Source organism: Hevea brasiliensis, chromosome 11 (assembly GCF_030052815.1).
Source record: "Hevea brasiliensis isolate MT/VB/25A 57/8 chromosome 11, ASM3005281v1, whole genome shotgun sequence".
NCBI classification, from domain to species: Eukaryota; Viridiplantae; Streptophyta; class Magnoliopsida; order Malpighiales; family Euphorbiaceae; genus Hevea; species Hevea brasiliensis.
Window position 1 is genome coordinate 47,051,223 of NC_079503.1, and position 21,349 is coordinate 47,072,571.

The following is a 21,349-nucleotide window of genomic DNA, read 5'->3' on the forward strand; positions in this document are numbered from 1 at the left end:
TCGAATGGCGTGATATAACTGTGTGTTTTTATGAAATTCGTTTTGAGACTTCCTAAATGAAATGGTTTGAACTAAAATTTATAAATCATGTTTTGCATCTATCTTTCATTTCCAGTACTGTATTTGAATAAATGTGAGTTGAATTATGCATAACTATTATTTTAGTATATTGTGCACCACTGAGTCATAGTACTCAGCGATGGCTATTATTGCTTTTGCAGATATAGAGACTAAAGGAGTAGCAGAGTGAGCTACTGAGGATCTTGGAGCTACAACCTGAAGTTTTGTCGAGTATAATTTATACCCTGATTATAATACTTATTTTGATGTATGTAAATGTATATACATATATAAACTGGTCATAAGCAGTTTGTATAGAGTTTGCAATAAAATTAGTTTGGATTTTCTCATGTATATTTGGATGATGAATGTAATTTGATTTTACAGTAATGAAAAATGAATGAAGTTATTTAGTGATATATTTTGAAGACAATTTATATGAGAACTATTTTGAATTTTGAAGTTGGAAAAAATTGTGTTGATGGTGTTATAGTAGTGATGGGTTTTGATGAAAAGAATTATAGGAAGTGTTTTTACAGGTTTTGGAAAAACTATTGTTCTGAAATATAGACGGCACTCTGCCGAAATTTTTCAAAATTTGAGAACAAATAAAAATAGATAAAAATTTTAACTAGCTTTTAAACTTCTATTAAATGTAAGAAAATGCTCACCACTTCCAAAAAGTAAGAAAATGGTTTTAAAATCCCTTGTAGGGTACTTAATGAGTTATCGGTAGGTGAAGTTTGGTAGTTCATTAGATATTCTACGGGATCATGTTATGTCTTACAGAGGGGTAAGGTGTGACAACAAAATTGCATTTTAATGCTCAAACTAATTCCATCCATGCCTTCTTGAATTATTGAAACATACTTGCTAAAGGCCAAAAATCATGGGATCAAAACAAATACAAATAAAATTTAATAGATAACTAAAAACATAAAAAAATAAAAGAATAAGTAATTAAATATTAACAAAATACAATGAATATGATTCTAAAATGCCTCTATGATGTGACTACATCAATGATGAGCAACACTATTACAAGCTCTAAGAACATAATTAAAAGTGATATCAGAGAGTTCAGAAGATAAATGAGCAATATCATTAAAGATGCCATGAAAATCACCCTGAATAAATCCATCCTTAGTTGCTTGAATCACTAATTAAACACCACCTTTTAAACAAACAAGATGAAAGGATTTGTTTCTAGCCAAGAGAGCAGCTTCATGGTAAATAAGTGACTCCAAAACCATAGGATCAATAATGCCAAGTATCATTTTGCAAAACCAAGCAATAGGGTGACCCAAATTGCTATGAGCGATACCTATAATAGCCCTAAAGCCATATTGCTTATTGACTATAGCATAAAATTTGTTTTTGATATGAGGAAATAAAGGTGGAGTCCAAGTGGATGGATATTGGATTGTAGTATGCTGCAGGGGGGATGATAATTGCATAGACATTTGAAATTCTTCCAAAGATGCAGAAGCTTTTGTAAGATCATCTTAGAAAGGCTAAACCACATTTTCAAAGACCATGGCATTACAACATTTCCAAATGTACCACAAAATGTAGGCTAATAGTTGTAACAATGCTTTAGCATCAACATGAGGTTGAATAACATTAGAAAGCTCAAGCTAATAATCAGCTAAATGATTACTATGGGGTAAAAGAGATCATCCCTAAAATGGGAATGAATCCACACTTCCATAACTTTAGAACATTAGAAAAAGATATGTTGTAAAGATTCCATCGCTATGTAAGTTTTACATTTTGCTAGAATATCCAAAATTCTATGATATAGTAATTCTCCACAAGGGAGTCTTTCATGAAAAAATTTCCATTATAAAAAAAAATAAATGGTAGGTAGTTTATTCCATAAATCTTTCCAAAATTTAACAGTCATAGTAGCAGAGATTAGACCTAGACCAGCTCTCGAATGTCTAGATGAATCATTATAAAGATTCAAGCAACATAATACTCGGAATTAACATTATAATTCCCATCCTTACTATAATGTAAGATTAGGTTGTCTTCCTTTCTGAATAGAGAAATTGGTATGGAAAGAATATTGGCAACTTCATGTGGCTAGACATTCGAGGAACATTGAGTGAGATGCATCAAATCAACAAACCAATTGATGGATGGATTGGTGGGAGATGTTATTTGAGGTGGATGAGGGAACATGTAACACCCACCATTTTTCAGTATATTATTGATGGAATATTCAGGCAGAATTCAAGATTCCACAAATATAAATAAATAAATAAATAAATATATAGGTGTTAAAATGTATTTAAGAATGAAAATGTTTTAAAGGATTTGATCAAGAAAAGTTTCTAAGTGCTACTTTAGGCAAAAGGAACTTTAGCAGCCGAAGTATAAACTTTCGACAGCTGAAGTCTCTGTTACTGCTCAAATACCCTTTTTTGATAGTATGGACTCCTGCAGCTAAAAGTTGGGCTTTCGACAGTCGAAAATCTCCTCAACAGTAGGGGTCTAAATAGTCATTTCAGTTTAAATTTAAAAAGAAAAGTGAATTTCTCTTTTCTCTCTCAACCTCTATTGCATGCAATGGGAGTTTCCTCCTTGAATTCTTTTGTTTTGATCTTTTAAAAGCTAGAAGTCTTGGATTGTTTAGGAAGTTCAAGAATTCAAAGGATCTTGAAGATTTCCTCCAACCTCTCTACCTAGTTCCATAGGAGAAAGGTGATTTTTCCTCTTTTCAATTGAGTTTCCTGCATGTTTTTGGTATGAATTCATGACTAGAAGAGTATGGTTTTGAGTGCATTTGATTTTTGAATGGTTTTTGTATGGTTTTAAGTTTTTGGTTTTGGGAAAAAGAGTTGCATGTAGGGGAACCTTAACATAAATTGCAATGATATGCTTTAAACTTATTCTTGACAAGTTTAAGAAGTCGGTAAGCATGTTTTGGTTAGATTTTGAACAAGTCATGTTAAGTGAGTCTTTGGGAATGTGTTGTATTTGGATGTTTTAAAGGAAACTTAGAGAAATCTCCATTTACTCACCTCAAATTTGATTGCATGTGGGTTTATTGGAGTTGCTTAAGTTGTTTTTTTTTATTTTTTTTATTTTTTAATCTTAGAATTGTACTTTGATAGTTGAATTGTGTTTTGAAGCATGGATATGAGTTTTAGGAAAATTAAGGGATGAGTTTTTGTAGGATTTCAACTTGGGAATTCTAGAAATTCCCAAGTTTGGTTACCAAAAACCATTAGTTTGACAAAAAAAAGATGCAGTTCTTCAAGAAAATCTAAACAATTTCTAGGTTCGTTAGCCAAAGTCCAAGACTTCGATAGTCATAGTAGCTACTGCTCGAAATAAGATCTAGAAGTTTTTGTTTGATGTATATATAGAGTTTTAGAGCTTCGAGTAACACTTTAATTTTCGATGTTATAGGATTGGACTTGAGAGATTCAGAAAGCAAAGGATCCAAAGCTAGCTACTATTTGAGTAAGGTGTCTGATAAGCTACAAAAGGTGAGTAAAATTAACCTTAATGAATGTAACTTATTTAATTTGAACTCATGATCATCTACATGCATTATTTCATTGTTCATTAGGGTGTACGTATTTGTAACATGAATATGTTGTATTTTTGCATAAATGTTTTTATCCTCGATAGACCTTTAATGTAACATCCCGAACCTCCGAGCTCTGAATAGTATCATTTTTGGTCTGTGACTAGTACTATGCAAAGACACCTTAAGGATAAAAAATAAAAGGAAAATTAATTGAGATAGGCATAATAAAAATTCGAGTGAACCAAAGACCTAAGGACTCATCAGGTATTATGAAAAAGAAGGATTATGACCCGATGAGGGGCATTTTGGTCAATTCACTTCAAGAGTTGATTTTTGACCAAAATGTGAATTAAATTAAATAAAATTAATGAGATAAATTATGGAGTAATTTTTGGGTAAAATTAAGTGTAAATGTTAAAAGAAAAGAAAAGAAATAAAAACTTAAGTTTAATTACCGTTATAACAAAAATTAAAATTTTAGGACCAATGGGCTTTGGACAACTAAATTAAAATTAATTAAATAAATCAAAATTTGGGGTAAATATATAAAGGAACAAACCCTCTTCTTTTCCCCTATTAGTTGCCACCCCACCTTCCCTCTCCCTCTCTCTTTCTTTCTTTCTTCTTCTTCCTTCTTTCTTTTTTGACACCCATTCTCAAAACTCAATTCCTTACTTTTTCTCCATGAGTTTTCCATCTAATTGGTAGAGAATATCAAATTAATCTTTGATTGAGAGATTAAAAGTAAGGAGAACAAGAGATTTGGAAGAAATTGAAGACTAGGAAGGTCACAATTGAGGTAAGTTTGTTTGCATGCTAAATTAGTTGTACAAGTTTTGAATTAAGCTTGATTATGGGAAAATTTCATGAGGAAGCATGAGAATCAGGCATGGAACCTAAACTAGGGTTTTTGGCTAACTTAGGAAAAACTTAGGGTTTGATATATATTAATGAAATTGATGATAAAATTAAGCTTAGTTGAAGTAGTATGCATGATTGGGGTAGTGAGATTGCATGAGATTTGCATAAATTGAATTATGAAATATTAAGGTTCATGGGGAAACTGGGGTTTTATTGTATGAAGTATAATTAGTATTTATAATGACAAGTTATGGTCATTGAAGTTCCTAGAATGAGAATTGACATTAATTGGATGAAAGGAATTGATGGAGTTGTAGGGATGGGGAAATTGCAAACTAGGATTTTAGAAAATTAGGGGTTTTGTGCTAGAAAGTACCATTGATGTGTTTAATGTTAAATTATGGTTATTTTGGGTGAATTAAATATGAATTGAGGTTGGTTAGTGGAAGTAATTAAAGAAATGAAAATTAAACCTTAGGCAGAATTTCTGCACACTGAGTCTAGTGTGCTTGGAAGCTCATAAGTTGAGCTACAAAACTCCAATTGGTGTGAGACTGATTGAAAATGAAACTTAAGACATAGGGCTAGAATTTTTATGAAGATACCCTACCCAGAAAATGACCATAAACTGCCCTAAATGAACCTTGAAACTGGGAGTGAAATTCTGAATCTGCAGAATTTGAACCACGTGAATAGTAAATTTTACATAGTCATAACTCTCTCTAAAAAACTCCAATTTAGGTGATTCTTGAACCAATGGAAACCTAAAACATATTAGAACATTTCATATGCAGAACTTAAGGACAAATTATGAACTTAACCCAATCAAATTGCTAAGTAAAATTGAGTCAACAAATCTGCCAAAATCTAGAAATATGCAAATTGACCATATGAATAGTAAAATTTGCATAGTCATAAATCTCTCTAGAAAACTTCAATTTAGGTGATTCTTAAACTGATGGAAACTTAAAACATAGCAGAACATTTCATATGCAAAACTTGAAGCCAAATTATGAACTTAACCCAACCAAATTACTAAGCAAAGTTGAGTCAATGAATCTGCCAGAACTAAAATAGTCATGTAAATAGTAATTTTTGTATGGCCATAACATTCTCTAAAAAACTCTGATTTAAGTGATTCTTAAACCGATGGAAACCTAAAACATATTGGAACATTTCACACGAAGAATGTAAGGCCAAATTATGAACTTAACTCAATCAAATTATTGGACAAAGTTAAGTCACCAAATATGCTAGAATCAACTTATGTGAATAGTAATTATTATTTTGGTCATAACTTGAGCTACACAACTCCAAATTAGGTAATTCAAAAATGAAAATAAAGTTAAGAACTATATGAACAATTTCCATGAAGAACACCTCACCAAATTATGATGGGAACTAGATAAAAATTTTGTTCAAATATTAGGACACCAAGATGTTAAAAATTCAAAACTCTTTGAAAAATGCCAATCTAACTTAGGGAGGCATTAGACATTTATGAAATGAGTTTTGAGAAGAGTTGAGATGAGTAGTAAAACAGTATACTTGTGTGTTTTCAGTAGAAAACGAAGTTGGGACGGACAAGGAGAAGTAAGTAACGAGAAAGGAAAATTATTGAAGGTTTGCACACAACTAACATTTTTCTTTGTTTTTAAACTTGTAAATTGGTTGGAATGAGTTTATTTGAATGAGTTTGCTTTGAATGAGTTTAATTTGAATGAGATATGGTTTTTCTCTTGCATTTGATAAAATTTGGGTGTTGCCACCTCTATATGGGTTTTATGATGATTTGAATGTGTTTATTGGTTTGCAAATGTGATTATTGATTGGGAAACTTTTGAAAATTGTTTTGAAACCACAGTTAGCATGACAGTCTCTTTCAGAACTCCCCAGCAGTAATGGCTACTTGGGATTTGATATTTGATTATGATTATATCCCCCATTAATAACGTTTAGTGGGGTGAGATTATATGAGCACTCATTAGCTAGCTAGCCCTTCCCTCATTAATAATGGTTAGTGAGGTTGAGATTGCTTTGTCATAGTGTATAACACAACATTAATCTTGAAATTTTGTGTCATGATCTAAACTGTGTGTTGATATTGGCAACACTTATATTTGTGAATTGCGATTTGTGAAGTATGATTTCTCATTCGAAATATGATTTCAATAAATGATTCTTATGGACTTAGAAAGTTTTGTGATGCTATCATGATTTTGCAAATATATGATTTCTTATATTTTGACAAGTTGTGTTTTACCTTAAGTTTTAAAGTTATTAGTTGTGCACCACTGAGTGATATACTCAGCGATAGCTTATTTATGCTTTCACAGGTAAGGAAAAGGAGAAGGTTACTGAGTGAGAGACTTAGAGCAGTTTTTGTATTGATTGTGGGTATTTACATTAGGTATACCCTTATAATTCCTTTTGATGTATTTTGTACCTATATGTATGGATGTATGGACATTGAGCAGTTTGTATTAAAAAGCATTACATTGCTCTAGCATTTTGAGTTGTACATATTTAAACTTCATTTTAAGACTTATACAAAATATACCTTTTGAAATAATAAGTTTATTTCCTCTAATGAATGTCTACTTGATATGTAATTGAATTTATTATGCTTGTGAAATGGGTTGGAGAAAAATCTTTTACTTGGTTTACTTTATGATTTCAATAGGTTATAAATATGAGTTTTGTTAAAGTTTTAACCACCACAACCATGCAGTTTTCTGCAAAACGAAAATAAAATAAAATGCTATGTTTTGTTTAAAATCTCTCATAGTATATTTAATAGATTATCAGTAAGTGTAGTTTGGTAATTCATTAGGTATACGATGGGAACATGTCATACCTTACAAGGGATAAGGTGTGACGTATTTTAGGGCTCATAACAGAGTCGAATGCTCCCCTAGTATGGTGTGTCGAGCGACGACACTCGAGTCTTACGGAGGAGGAGAGGCCATCGTGAAAGATCGATTGGTACGTCATAGAAGTGGTAGACCCTCGCTTAGGATGGACGAGGGCTAAAAAAGCTCCCTGAAAGATGTGAAACTCATCCCACATCGGAATGAGAGTAAAAAGTAATAATATATAAAATGGGGGAACTAATCACTAGAGGCGCCTTTTGGTGGAATGGCCTAGAGAGTTGGAAGAACTCTAGGGTTAAGCGTGCTCACTTGAGAGAAATCCTAAGATGAGTGACCTCTTGGGAAGTTCTCTATTTCACCTATGGGATAAAACCATGAGGCTTATGGTCAAAGTGGACAATTCTTCTAGTGGTTGGAGCCTGTCTGTTACAATTGGTATCATAGCTTTGGTTTTCATACAAATTTTGAATTGCATATTTGAAAAATTTTAATAAGTACAACTGCTCATGTAACACCCCTCACCCGTCTACAGTGTAGCCGAGCAAGGCATGTCACACAGAGTGTCGGAACACCTGATCTTATCTGATTTCATTACAGTTCTTGATTTATTTATTCAAAAACTTTATTTAAGGTTTAGGCTATTTTTACTTTTATCAAAATCTAACTAATTTGGAAATTTCAAAAATTTTAATAATAATCTGACAAAGTGTCTGTTGTAATTTGGACTAACAGTTCTTTTGAAACTGCCAAAGACAATTCACAACATATTCAAATTCATAGCTCAATTTATCTTAATAATATCTCATCAGTTTCTCAAAATTTCTTAAACTCAATCTCATTCAGAATCATTATGATTAGACAATCAATTCAGACATTAGAATTCTTACATTTCATTAACTTATATAATTTTCCCATTAAGTATATAAATTTGTCAAGTACAGGATATACAAATGAAATTACAATATACTTAGAATAAACAAAATACATAACATGTATAATTATGAGCCCTAACTACATGCATTGCTGAGGAGGTGATAATCTTGAACTCTTCTGACACTGCTGCAGATCTGGACTCCAAAAATCTCAGTCAACAGTCTACTGGTTTTACCTTCAGTACCTGCGCGAGGAAGCAATTCCATCGCGCTAAGCATTTCTGCTTAGTGATGCAATAGTATAACAAGAAATAATATATACAAATGAAGAAAGAAATAACTCATAATTCGGATATCCAGGAATCAATTATTCTAACTGTATTATATTTTAAGTCTCTAAGGTTCTGCAAATTGTATCTTTGTTATGTTTCTGTTGCTAATCTCTTTTACTCATTTCATTCAATGCTAAATTTAATTGTACTGAAATTTTCGTATACTTAACTTAACTTAACTGCTTGAATTGAATAATGTTTTAATTGACTGCCCATATAGCCTATACACTGACTAGACTGGATAAACGGATATACTAGCACTGGGTACCTAGTACCTCGGGCCGTCACACCATCAATCACAAAGTATCTCCCGGTGTGCAAACAGTGTGGCTAAAAAGCCATATAATCAATCAGGCATTAAGCCGAGTATAATAAAACAATCTGTATAGCCATAGGCTATTAAAATCATAGTATGGCATAATAAGCCATAAAACACAATATGACGTAAAGTCATTTCTGAGCAATATTGCCGAATCCTATTGGCATGCCAACCTATCCAAACTAGTCAACTAGGCAAATTAGGGCATATTACAATGTTACATATTTAATTCTTTATTCATAGGGTTTATACATCTTTATGCCTTTCACTGGTCAACAAAATTATTGACCTTTTTATGCATCATGGATAGGTTGATTCTAGCATCAACATGTCACAATTTACAATTCAATATGTTGTCAATATAATGCAATTTACCCTTTTCACAAGTTGGCATTCATTGCCAAATCACTTCTAATTACCAATTTTCAATTTTAGTGTGCTAGATTGGTCTAGCTTAAAGTCCTATTTCCCTTGGTTTTTAGCTTCTGGTCAAAGAAGCAAAATTGTAGCTCTATGTCTTATTGCACTCGGGGTAAAATTTCAGGTCATTATGAGTTGTATAGACCAAGATATGGTCAATTTACTAAAGCTGGACAGATTGCACCTTTGGTGCAAAATTTGGTTAATTTCTCAATTTTTGTGTGCTAGATTTGTCTAGCTTAAAGTCCTATTTCTCTTGGTACTATTCCCTTCAATTCATTTCATTAGTCAACCTATAATGTTGACCCTTGATGCACTCTACGTGAGTCAATTCTAATGTTACCAATATGTCACATTTTATAGCCCTTTAGTGTTGGTATATATTACCAATTTCATTTCCAAGTGTATTGCATTTTATTGTAATTTATCAAATTTCGGTGTACTATTTTGACCTAGCCGAACGACCTAGTTCTCTCGGTTTTTGGGTTTTGGTCCAAACTACAAACATGTAGGTCAATGTCTTATTGCACGCGGGGCAAAATTTCAGGTCATTCTGAGTTCTGTAGACCAAGATATGGTCAATTTACCAATGATGGACAGATTGCACCTTTGGTGCAAAATTTGGTCAATTTTAGGTCACTTTTGGTTCGGCAGTTTTTGTACCCGAACTTTTGCAAGCCATTTGACTTGGTTCTGGCCATTTATAGGCTTTGCTGTCTTCATAAGAATTGTAGATCTATGTCTAAACTAACCATGGTAAAAATTTCAGGTCAATTAGACCTCTTTTGAGTGAGTTATGGTCATCCCAAGGACTACTGTTCATATGGTCAAAAATCTGGGTTACAAGGTTGCTATTCCGAATTTGGTCATTTTTAAGGTTATTTTCTAGGCAGAATTTTTGGCAACATTTCTACATGAAAGTTGGCCTATTTAGTGTCTAGTTTCACCCTCCATTGGCCTCATACCAATTGGGTTCACAGTTTGGCACTTATGGCCTAATTTAAGTACTGCCTTCAATACAGAACCAGCTCAAAGCACATGCACTTCTAATTTGATATTCCTTCTCCTCCTCATTGCTTCAATATTCAATCAATAACACTTCCATATATATTGTAAACAATTCGAGCAATAATTTTGGGCAGAATATTCAAGTGCTCAATGCACACAATTCACCATTAAGTTCAACATTCACTTCCACCAAAATTCAATATATCTCAATGTCAATATTACACATACACTTCAACATAATCATACTTCAATATCACTTACACATACTGCCCACAATTTAATACTAGCATATTTCATTAATAAACTACATATTCACACACAAATTCATGATTTAATAGGCTACCAAACATGGCAGTTTGCCAAAGCATCAAGACCCATATTCAAACCCTTAATTTAAGCACTAACATGCACATCATTGGATATTAACTTAATACCACTTCCATTTAAGTTAATCAACCTTAATTTCCATCCATTAGAGGTAAGACAAACTCAACTACAATAAACTTTCATGGCTGTCCAAAATTGAATATATCAATAACTCATCGAATTCTTCAAATTTCTTCACCATCCAACTCATCTCAACCTTAATACAAACTTTAATGAAGCAAGGGATGAAAAACTAGCACTGACCTTTTTTGAGCTTCACCAAAACTTCATCAAATCCTCTTCTTTTTTCTTCCAACATATTGCTCAAGGTGTGTGTGCAAGCTTTGATGAAGAAACTATGGTGAAATGAAGGCTTGATCATGGTTGCATGGTGATAGAGGGAGTTTGGCCATGGTGGACTTCCATGGAGGTAATTTTGGCTAGTTATTTCCCAAGCTTGAAGATGATGATTTCTGCCCAATTCCATTTTGATATATCCCATTTATTTAAGGTTAGTGGAGCACTAACCAATAAATTAATGTTTAATGATTTAAAAGTTTCCTAATTTGCACATTTAGCTAAATTCTTTCACTGTTTACATATTGTATCCCATTTTAATTTTTCATGACATTTCCTAAGTGCAATATCATTTATTTTTAATGGAAATTTAGGTCAAAAGGCAACTCTAGGTGTCAAATGACCAAAATACCTCACTTCGAGTTATATTCCTGATTTTTCGATAAAACCAATTTTTATCTGTTTTTCGATTTTTCGTTTTTCTTTGTACTAATTTATTAATTTTTCTTTAATAATTCTAGTGTCAATTATATTTCAATAGACCTTTACTTACGTATCGAAATTAAATTCTGAGGGTTCCTTGCAGTCCTGGGGTCGGCAACGGCCTTCCCAATGCGGTCACCCATCGCTGCGGTGTCGGCTCGTTTAACTTAGCTTCATTTTCTCTCTTTCATTTGTCTTTGATTTTTCTTGCATTTTCTTCTTATTTATTTCATCACTATATGTCTGTTCATTATCACCGAAGTGTAGTTCTAGACATTCTGACTTTCCGGGGCAGACATTAGCCGTCGGAACAGTAGAATATACGGACTACGAAAATGAGGATGTTACAGCTCAATTGTCATAAATTGATACATATAGTGCATTACATCATGAATATGGACTAATGGAGGGAAACCTCCTTGTGTTGGTTGTTCAGGGAGTAGAATTCTTTGTGATTCATCATGGAAGAGGGGGATCACATAGTAGAGCAATCTGTAGTAGTTGAGATACAAGGGGAGGCCCCAGCTCCTCAGAATGCCAGTGGGTCAGCTGTACTAGTCCCACCCATGCAATTTCCTACACAGTTCGCTCAACAAATAGCTGCCATATTTCAACAAATGGTTGTCAATATACTAGTCCAAGCTTCTGTACAAGCACCTCCAGTGCAACCACCACCTCCAGCCAGATAGTATGAAAAGTTAATGAAGTATGGGGCAATAGAGTTCAAGGGTACAGTGGACCCATTGGAAGCAGAACAATGGCTTGAGAGAATGGAGAGAGTATTTAAGAAATTACATGTAACACCCCTCACCCGTCTACAGTATAGCCTAGCAAGGCATGCTACACAGCGTACCGAAGCACCTAGTCTGTGATTATCTCATTTTCTGAACTCAATTTGATTTAAGAAGTCTTTTATGTAAAATTAATATCATACTGGTTCTATTTTCATACTTTAATAAAATCAGTATTTCAAAAAAAAAATGGTAATAAAAATCCGGCAAGGTGCCGCCTGTATTTCGAACAAAATGTTCTTCTAAACCTGTTAAAAACAGTTTAATATGATAATCTCAACCTTCCAACTAATTTTTCAATCTCAAAATTTCATAGTTTCAAAATACAATCCATCATAATTTATATTCATCCAAACACTCTCCATAGGAGATTAATATGTACAAATTATTACAAACCTTAAAGTTTTATGATATACATATTATATAACAAAATGTCAAAATACAGCTGATAGTCATTACACAAGATCCTAAGTCCTACCATGTATGTAGTGTAGTGCAGATGACTCTAGACTCCTGTGCAGATCTGATGTCTCACCCGGTTGTAGGTCTGTTGGGCTCCCAGCTGTGTCTCCAATACCTACGCGTAGCAAAAGCAACGCTCTAAGCAATTCTACTTAGTGGTACCAAATTCAAAGAAATATACACTAAAATAAAATAAATGAATTGTTTATCAATTTACGACATCGATATTCTTTGCAGTTGCTATTTCTACTTTTATTTGCTAACTTTTCATTTTTACTAATTTTGGTGGTGCTATATGTCAATAAACTGAATTTAGATATTTGAATTTAATAATGCTTAAATTAATTGCCCGTGCAGCCTATACACTGATTAAACTGGATAAATAGATATACTGGCACTGGGTACCTAGTACCTCGAGCCATCACACCATCGGTCACAAAGTGTCTCCTGGTGTGCAAACAGTGTGGCTAAAAAGCTATATAGTCAATCAGGCGATAACCTAAGTATAATAACACAATCTGTATAGCTGTAGGCTATTAAAATCACAGTGCAGCATAATAAGCCATAAAAATATAGTATGGCATAAAGCCATTTACAGAATAGCTGTCAGAATCCTATTGGCTTGCCAACCTATCCAAACTAGTCAACTAGGCAAACTAGGGTGCATTACAAATTAATTGTTTAATTCTTTATTTTTTTTTTGAGTTGACTAGCTATCATGTAATTCACAAGTTAATGTAAATGTTGACCTTTATAGATAATATGGATAAGTTGATTCTAGTATCAACATGTCACAATTTGTAATTCAATATGCTACCAATATAGTGCAATTTACCCTTTTTACAAGTTGGCATTTATTGCCAAATTACTTCAAGTTTCATTGTATGTAAATGTCAAATTTCTAGTTTTAGTGTACTAGATTGGTCTAGCTTAATGTCCTACTTCTCTTGGTTTATAGCTTTTGGTCAAAGAAGAAAAATTGTAGCTCTATGTCTTATTGAACTTTTGGCACAAATTTCAGGTCATTCTGAGTTGTATAGACCAAGATATAGTCAATTTACTAAAGCTGGACAGATTGCATCTTTAGTGCAAAATTTGGTCAATTTTAGGTCAAATTCAGTTATGGCAGTTTTGGTACCCGAACTTAGGCAAGTAATTTGACTTGGTTATGGCCATTTTTGGTGTAACACCCCAAAGTTCGGTAGTGCGTTCTGCTGCTCCGGTGACCAGTGTTGTCCGGACAGCTTGGATGCCTAGAACCGTACTTCGATATGAGTGAGGAGACATAAAATAATGAAATACAAGAAAAGAAAACACAAGAAAAACAAAGGAAAAATCATAGCAAAGAAATGTGATCAAGTTAAGCAGTAGGAAACCTAGCGATGGGTGATCAGAGGAAGTCACGGCGTGGACCGTTGACTAGCCATACTGCGGGAACCACCGAAAACATTTTTAGGACATAAATGGACCCTTATTGAAGTATAAATATCATTAGAAATATCAAAGAAAAATTAAATAATTAGTACAAAGAAAAGTGAGAAATCGAAAAACAGACAAAACTCGGCAATACCGAAAAATCGGGAATGCCACCCGAACAGGGGCATTATGGTCATTTGACATCCCGAAGTGTCTTTTGACCTAAATGTCCATTAAAAATAAATAGTATTACACTTAGAAAATAAAATGAAAAATTAGTTTAGTGGTACCTAAAGAAAATAACTAAAATCATGGGTTAAATGTGGAATAAGTGGGAAGTTTGCTTAAAATATGATTTAATTTGTTTAGTGGTCCACTAAGAACATTAAAATGATTAAAAATACTTATAAGTGGGCAGATTCTTCCCACTCAAAAGGGTCATCTTCTTCATTCCATAACCCATGCCGAATTGAAGAGGAAAAGAAATCCTCCATAGCCGTTTTTCATGCAAGCTTTCTTATCTCCCCATTTTCAACTCCAATCCCTTAAGTAGCTTTATGAAAAATGGTCTACACATCACAAGGAAGATATTGATACCAATTTTGAGAAGTTTGGTGAAGGTTTAGCGAGTTACAATTAAAGGTAAATTTGCATTTTTGAGAATTCCTTTGTTAAATTTTGTGTGCATGTTATGGGTGTTAGTTTTGTGAAGGAAATTTTAGAGTTTAACTAGTTATTGAAATAGCCATTTTGGACAGCCATGGGGTCATGCATTTGATGAATTATTATGCATATAATTGATGAGGAATAATGTTGATCATGGTGGTTTAATATCCTAATGAATTATTTCAAATATATATGGTGATTTATGCACTTGGATGGGAATTGGTAAATTATAGGGCACTTTGATGTTGAAGGACAAATTTCGGCAGCCTTGGGGACACTTGAATAAATGTGTATATTCATGGGAGTGTTGGCAGAATTGTGGCATTAAGGAATGAAGGATATGTGTATGAAATTATTGTGTAAAGTGTATGTGAGAATTAGTGGTGTTTAGGTGTGTATGTAATGGTATTGAGATATTGTAAATGTGAATTATATTTGGTGTGTTGAGGGTAATGGTAATCTGTCCAAAATAATGTTAATGTAAAGTAGATTATACTGTGGTTAATGTACCAAAACAGATTGGTAGGGAAGTGAACCAAATTGCAAGGTATATGTGTGTTTGAAGTGGGGTGTGAAATGCATATTGAGGGCAGTGTACATTTTAGCCCATAACCTGAAATGTGTAACCTCAATTGGTATGAGACCAATTTGAGGTGAAACTAGGCACAAAATGTGCCAACTTTCATTGAGAAACCATACCAAAATTCTGCTTGCAAGGTGATGTGAAAAATGACCAATTCGGATTAGGTACACTTGAGACCTAAAAACTGACCATTTGGGCAGCAGTGAGTATTTAGACCATCACTCACTCAAAACAGGTCCAATTGACCTGAAATTTTAACCATGAATAGTTAAGCCCCATACCTACAAGTCTTATGAAGACACCAAAACCCAGAAATGACCAGAAGCAAGTCAAAAAGCTTGCACAAGTTCGGTTCCAAACACTGGCCGAACCAAAGTTGACCAAATTGACCAAAAAAAATGACCTAATTGATGCCATTTGACCAGCAATAGTATAATGACCATAACTTGGTCTACTTAACTCGGATTGACCTGAAATTTTTCCCCGCGTGCAATAAGACCTAGATCTACAAGTTTGTAGTTTTGACCGAGACCCGAAAACCGAGGGAACTAGATCGTCCGGTTAGGTCAAACCAGTGTCGGAATCCGAGAATTTGCATTAAAATGCACTAAACAAGGAAATGACTTTGGTAAAACATACCAAACCTAAAACCCTATCGAATATGACATATTAATGACACTAAGACCTAATTTACCTAAAAGCATAGCGAGGGTCGGTATATTAGGTGATTAAGTGAATAATTGAGTTCGATGCATTATTTACCAAACACCATCGATAGAGCGATTTAATTTAATCTTGAAACACTTCAAATTGTGTTTCTCAGTTAACAAGGACTCAACAAAAGGGAAAGAAACACTGAGTCCAGACCCGGGAGACAGTCATCAGAGGTTTGTGCACAACAACTGTTTCTTTTGAATTATTTTCAATTGAAATAAATCTTGACTATTTGTATATTATTGTTTTAAATTGTGGAAATGTGTTTGATGGACACTTATTGATTGAAAAATATTGTGAATGGTTTGAAACTGTGAAAAATTGTTTGAATGACATTGATGGATACTTATTGATTGAAAAGCATTGGAAATGTTTTGAAACAACAGCTATCATGTATATTGATTGACTTCCTCAATAGCTTGTCTAGTGAGACGAAATGAATTCCCTCTCTGGCTGAATTGTTGAGGTGTGTGCTGTTGAGGACGAATTGGATGAGTACTCATATTTTGCTAGCTAGCCATGTTATTCCTCATTAGTCATCGACTTTTGGGACGAATTGAATACCTCATTAGCCATCGGCTTTGGGACGAATTGAACTATGGATCATGATTAAGCTGTGTGTGATTTATTGATGTGTATTGTGAGATTGTGAAATGGATTTAAACTCTCATTGACATATCATCTTTTGAATTCAAACTGATCTGACTTATGGAAAATTATTGTGATATGGAGAAATGGAATTTAAATTCTTGTTGACAATTATTGTCTTGGATTTAACTATGATTTTAAGTATCCACTATTCACATGATTTATGAATTGTGATTTAAATTTATATTTGGTTAATGTTGTGCACCACTGAGACATTGTCTCAAATGATAGCTTTATTGCCGCGCAGTAGAGACAGCAGTGGCAGCAGACTAGGTGCATATACATCCAATGAGGGATTTCCGGTATTATGAGTATACCAAAGATTTTGCATTTTGTATCAGTAATGTATGACATCAGTATGTACATATTGTTTTTGGTTTTGAGCAGTTGTAAATTAAATTGTACCTTGAAGTTGTAAATTAATTATGAGTGTTTTGGATTGTAAAAGTTGTATTATATTTCCTTATCTCAGACTTTGAAAAGTTTCTATGGAATTGAGTTGATAAATTGTTGTGTTGAGAAATGTATTGGAGTTGAGATTTGGGAAAATTATTGAAGTGCTTTTACAGTTTTTCAAGAACTGTTTTGTCCAAAATACAGATGGCACTCTGCCAAAATTTTTACAGAAATTCCAAATAAACCAAATGAGTTAGTGGTTTCACTTCAGTTCACCAAAGTTTTTAATACCTGTAAATAGTGCTCACCACTGTAAAAGAAGTAAGAAAAGTTTTTAAAATCCCTTTTAGTGTATTTAATGGGTTATCAGTAGACGGAGTTGGTAATTCATTAGGTATACTACGGGATCATGTTATGCCTTACAGAGGGGTAGGGTGTGACATGTTTTGGGCAATTGTAACACCCCAAAGTTCGGTAGTGCGTTCTGCTGCTCCGGTGACCAGTGTTGTCCGGACAGCTAGGATGCCTAGAACCGTACTTCGATATGAGTGAGGAGACATAAAATAATGAAATACAAGAAAAGAAAACACAAGAAAAACAAAGGAAAAATCATAGCAAAGAAATGTGATCAAGTTAAACGAGTCGGGAAACCTAGCGATGGGTGACCGCACCGGGAAGTCACGGCGTGGACCGTTGACTAGCCCTGGACTGCGGGGAATCCTGGAAAACATTTTTAGGACATAAATGGACCCTTATTGAAGTATAAATATCATTAGAAATATCAAAGAAAAATTAAATAATTAGTACAAAGAAAAGTGAGAAATCGAAAAACAGACAAAACTCGGCAATACCGAAAAATCGGGAATGCCACCCGAACAGGGGCATTATGGTCATTTGACATCCCGAAGTGTCTTTTGACCTAAATGTCCATTAAAAATAAATAGTATTACACTTAGAAAATAAAATGAAAAATTAGTTTAGTGGTACCTAAAGAAAATAACTAAAATCATGGGTTAAATGTGGAATAAGTGGGAAGTTTGCTTAAAATATGATTTAATTTGTTTAGTGGTCCACTAAGAACATTAAAATGATTAAAAATACTTATAAGTGGGCAGATTCTTCCCACTCAAAAGGGTCATCTTCTTCATTCCATAACCCATGCCGAATTGAAGAGGAAAAGAAATCCTCCATAGCCGTTTTCATGCAAGCTTTCTTATCTCCCCATTTTCAACTCCAATCCCTTAAGTAGCTTTATGAAAAATGGTCTACACATCACAAGGAAGATATTGATACCAATTTTGAGAAGTTTGGTGAAGGTTTAGCGAGTTACAATTAAAGGTAAGTTTGCATTTTTGAGAATTCCTTTGTTAAATTTTGTGTGCATGTTATGGGTGTTAGTTTTGTGAAGGAAATTTTAGAGTTTAACTAGTTATTGAAATAGCCATTTTGGACAGCCATGGGGTCATGCATTTGATGAATTATTATGCATATAATTGATGAGGAATAATGTTGATCATGGTGGTTTAATATCCTAATGAATTATTTCAAATATATATGGTGATTTATGCACTTGGATGGGAATTGGTAAATTGTAGGGCACTTTGATGTTGAAGGACAAATTTCGGCAGCCTTGGGGACACTTGAATAAATGTGTATATTCATGGGAGTGTTGGCAGAATTGTGGCATTAAGGAATGAAGGATATGTGTATGAAATTATTGTGTAAAGTGTATGTGAGAATTAGTGGTGTTTAGGTGTGTATGTAATGGTATTGAGATATTGTAAATGTGAATTATATTTGGTGTGTTGAGGGTAATGGTAATCTGCCCAAAATAATGTTAATGTAAAGTAGATTATACTGTGGTTAATGTACCAAAACAGATTGGTAGGGAAGTGAACCAAATTGCAAGGTATATGTGTGTTTGAAGTGGGGTGTGAAATGCATATTGAGGGCAGTGTACATTTTAGCCCATAACCTGAAATGTGTAACCTCAATTGGTATGAGACCAATTTGAGGTGAAACTAGGCACAAAATGTGCCAACTTTCATTGAGAAACCATACCAAAATTCTGCTTGCAAGGTGATGTGAAAAATGACCAATTCGGATTAGGTACACTTGAGACCTAAAAACTGACCATTTGGGCAGCAGTGAGTATTTAGACCATCACTCACTCAAAACAGGTCCAATTGACCTGAAATTTTAACCATGAATAGTTAAGCCCCATACCTACAAGTCTTATGAAGACACCAAAACCCAGAAATGACCAGAAGCAAGTCAAAAAGCTTGCACAAGTTCGGGTCCAAAAACTGGCCGAACCAAAGTTGACCAAATTGACCAAAAAAAATGACCTAATCGATGCCATTTGACCAGCAATAGTATAATGACCATAACTTGGTCTACTTAACTCGGATTGACCTGAAATTTTTCCCCGCATGCAATAAGACCTAGATCTACAAGTTTGTAGTTTCGACCGAGACCCGAAACCGAGGGAACTAGATCGTCCGGTTAGGTCAAACCAAAGGTCCTAATCCAAAGAATTTGCATTAAAATGCACTAAACAAGGAAATGACTTTGGTAAAACATACCAAACCTAAAACCCTATCGAATATGACATATTAATGACACTAAGACCTAATTTACCTAAAACGCAATGAGGGTCGGTATATTAGGTGATTAAGTGAATAATTGAGTTCAGTGCATTATTTACCAAACACCATCGATAGAGACAATTTAATTTAGTACTGAAACACTTCAAATTATGTTTCTCAGTTAACAAGGACTCAACAAAAGGGAAAGAAACACTGAGTCCAGACCAGGGAGACAGTCATCAGAGGTTTGTGCACAACAACTGTTTCTTTTGAATTATTTTCAATTGAAATAAATATTGACTATTTGTATATTATTGTTTTAAATTGTGGAAATGTGTTTGATGGACACTTATTGATTGAAAAATATTGTGAATGGTTTGAAACTGTGAAAAATTGTTTGAATGACATTGATGGATACTTATTGATTTAAAAGCATTGGAAATGGTTTGAAACCACAGCTATCATGTATATTGATTGTATTCCTCATTAGCTTGTCTAGTGGGACGAATTGAATTCCATCTCCGTCAAGTGTTGAGGTGTGTGCCTGTTGAGGACGAATTGGATGAGTACTCATATTTTTGCTAGCTAGCCATGTTATTCCTCATTAGTCATCGACTTTTGGGACGAATTGAATACCTCATTAGCCATCGGCTTTTGGGACGAATTGAACTATGGATCATGATTAAGCTGTGTGTGATTTATTGATGTGTATTGTGAGATTGTGAAATGGATTTAAACTCTCATTGACATATACTGTCTTTTGAATTCAAACCTGATCTGACTTATGGAAAATTATTGTGATATGGAGAAATGGAATTTAAATTCTTGTTGACAATTATTGTCTTGGATTTAACTATGATTTTAAGTATCCACTATTCACATGATTTATGAATTGTGATTTAAATTTGTATTTGGTTAATGTTGTGCACCACTGAGACATTGTCTCAGCGATAGCTTTTTATTGCTGTCGCAGGTAGAGAGACAGACAGGGCAGCAGACTAGGCTGCATATACATCCAGCGAGGGATTTCCTGGTATTATGAGTATACCAGTATTTTGCATTTTGTACTGTAATGTATGACACTGTATGTACATATTGTTTTTGGTTTTGAGCAGTTGTAAATTAAATTGTACCTTGAAGTTGTAAATTAATTATGAGTGTTTTGGATTGTAAAAGTTGTATTATATTTCCTTATCTCAGACTTTGAAAAGTTTCTATGGAATTGAGTTGATAAATTGTTGTGTTGAGAAATGTATTGGAGTTGAGATTTGGAAAAATTATTGAAGTGCTTTTTACAGGTTTTCTGAAGAACTGTTTTGTCCAAAATACAGATGGCACTCTGCCAAAATTTTTACAGAAATTCCAAATAAACCAAATGAGTTAGTGGTTTCACTTCAGTTCACCAAAGTTTTTAATACCTGTAAATAGTGCTCACCACTGTAAAAGAAGTAAGAAAAGTTTTTAAAATCCCTTGTAGTGTATTTAATGGGTTATCAGTAGACGGAGTTGGTAATTCATTAGGTATACTACGGGATCATGTTATGCCTTACAGAGGCGAGGGATTTCTTGGTATTATGAGTATACCAGTATTTTGCATTTTGTACTATAATGTATGACACTGTATGTACATATTGTTTTTGGTTTTGAGCA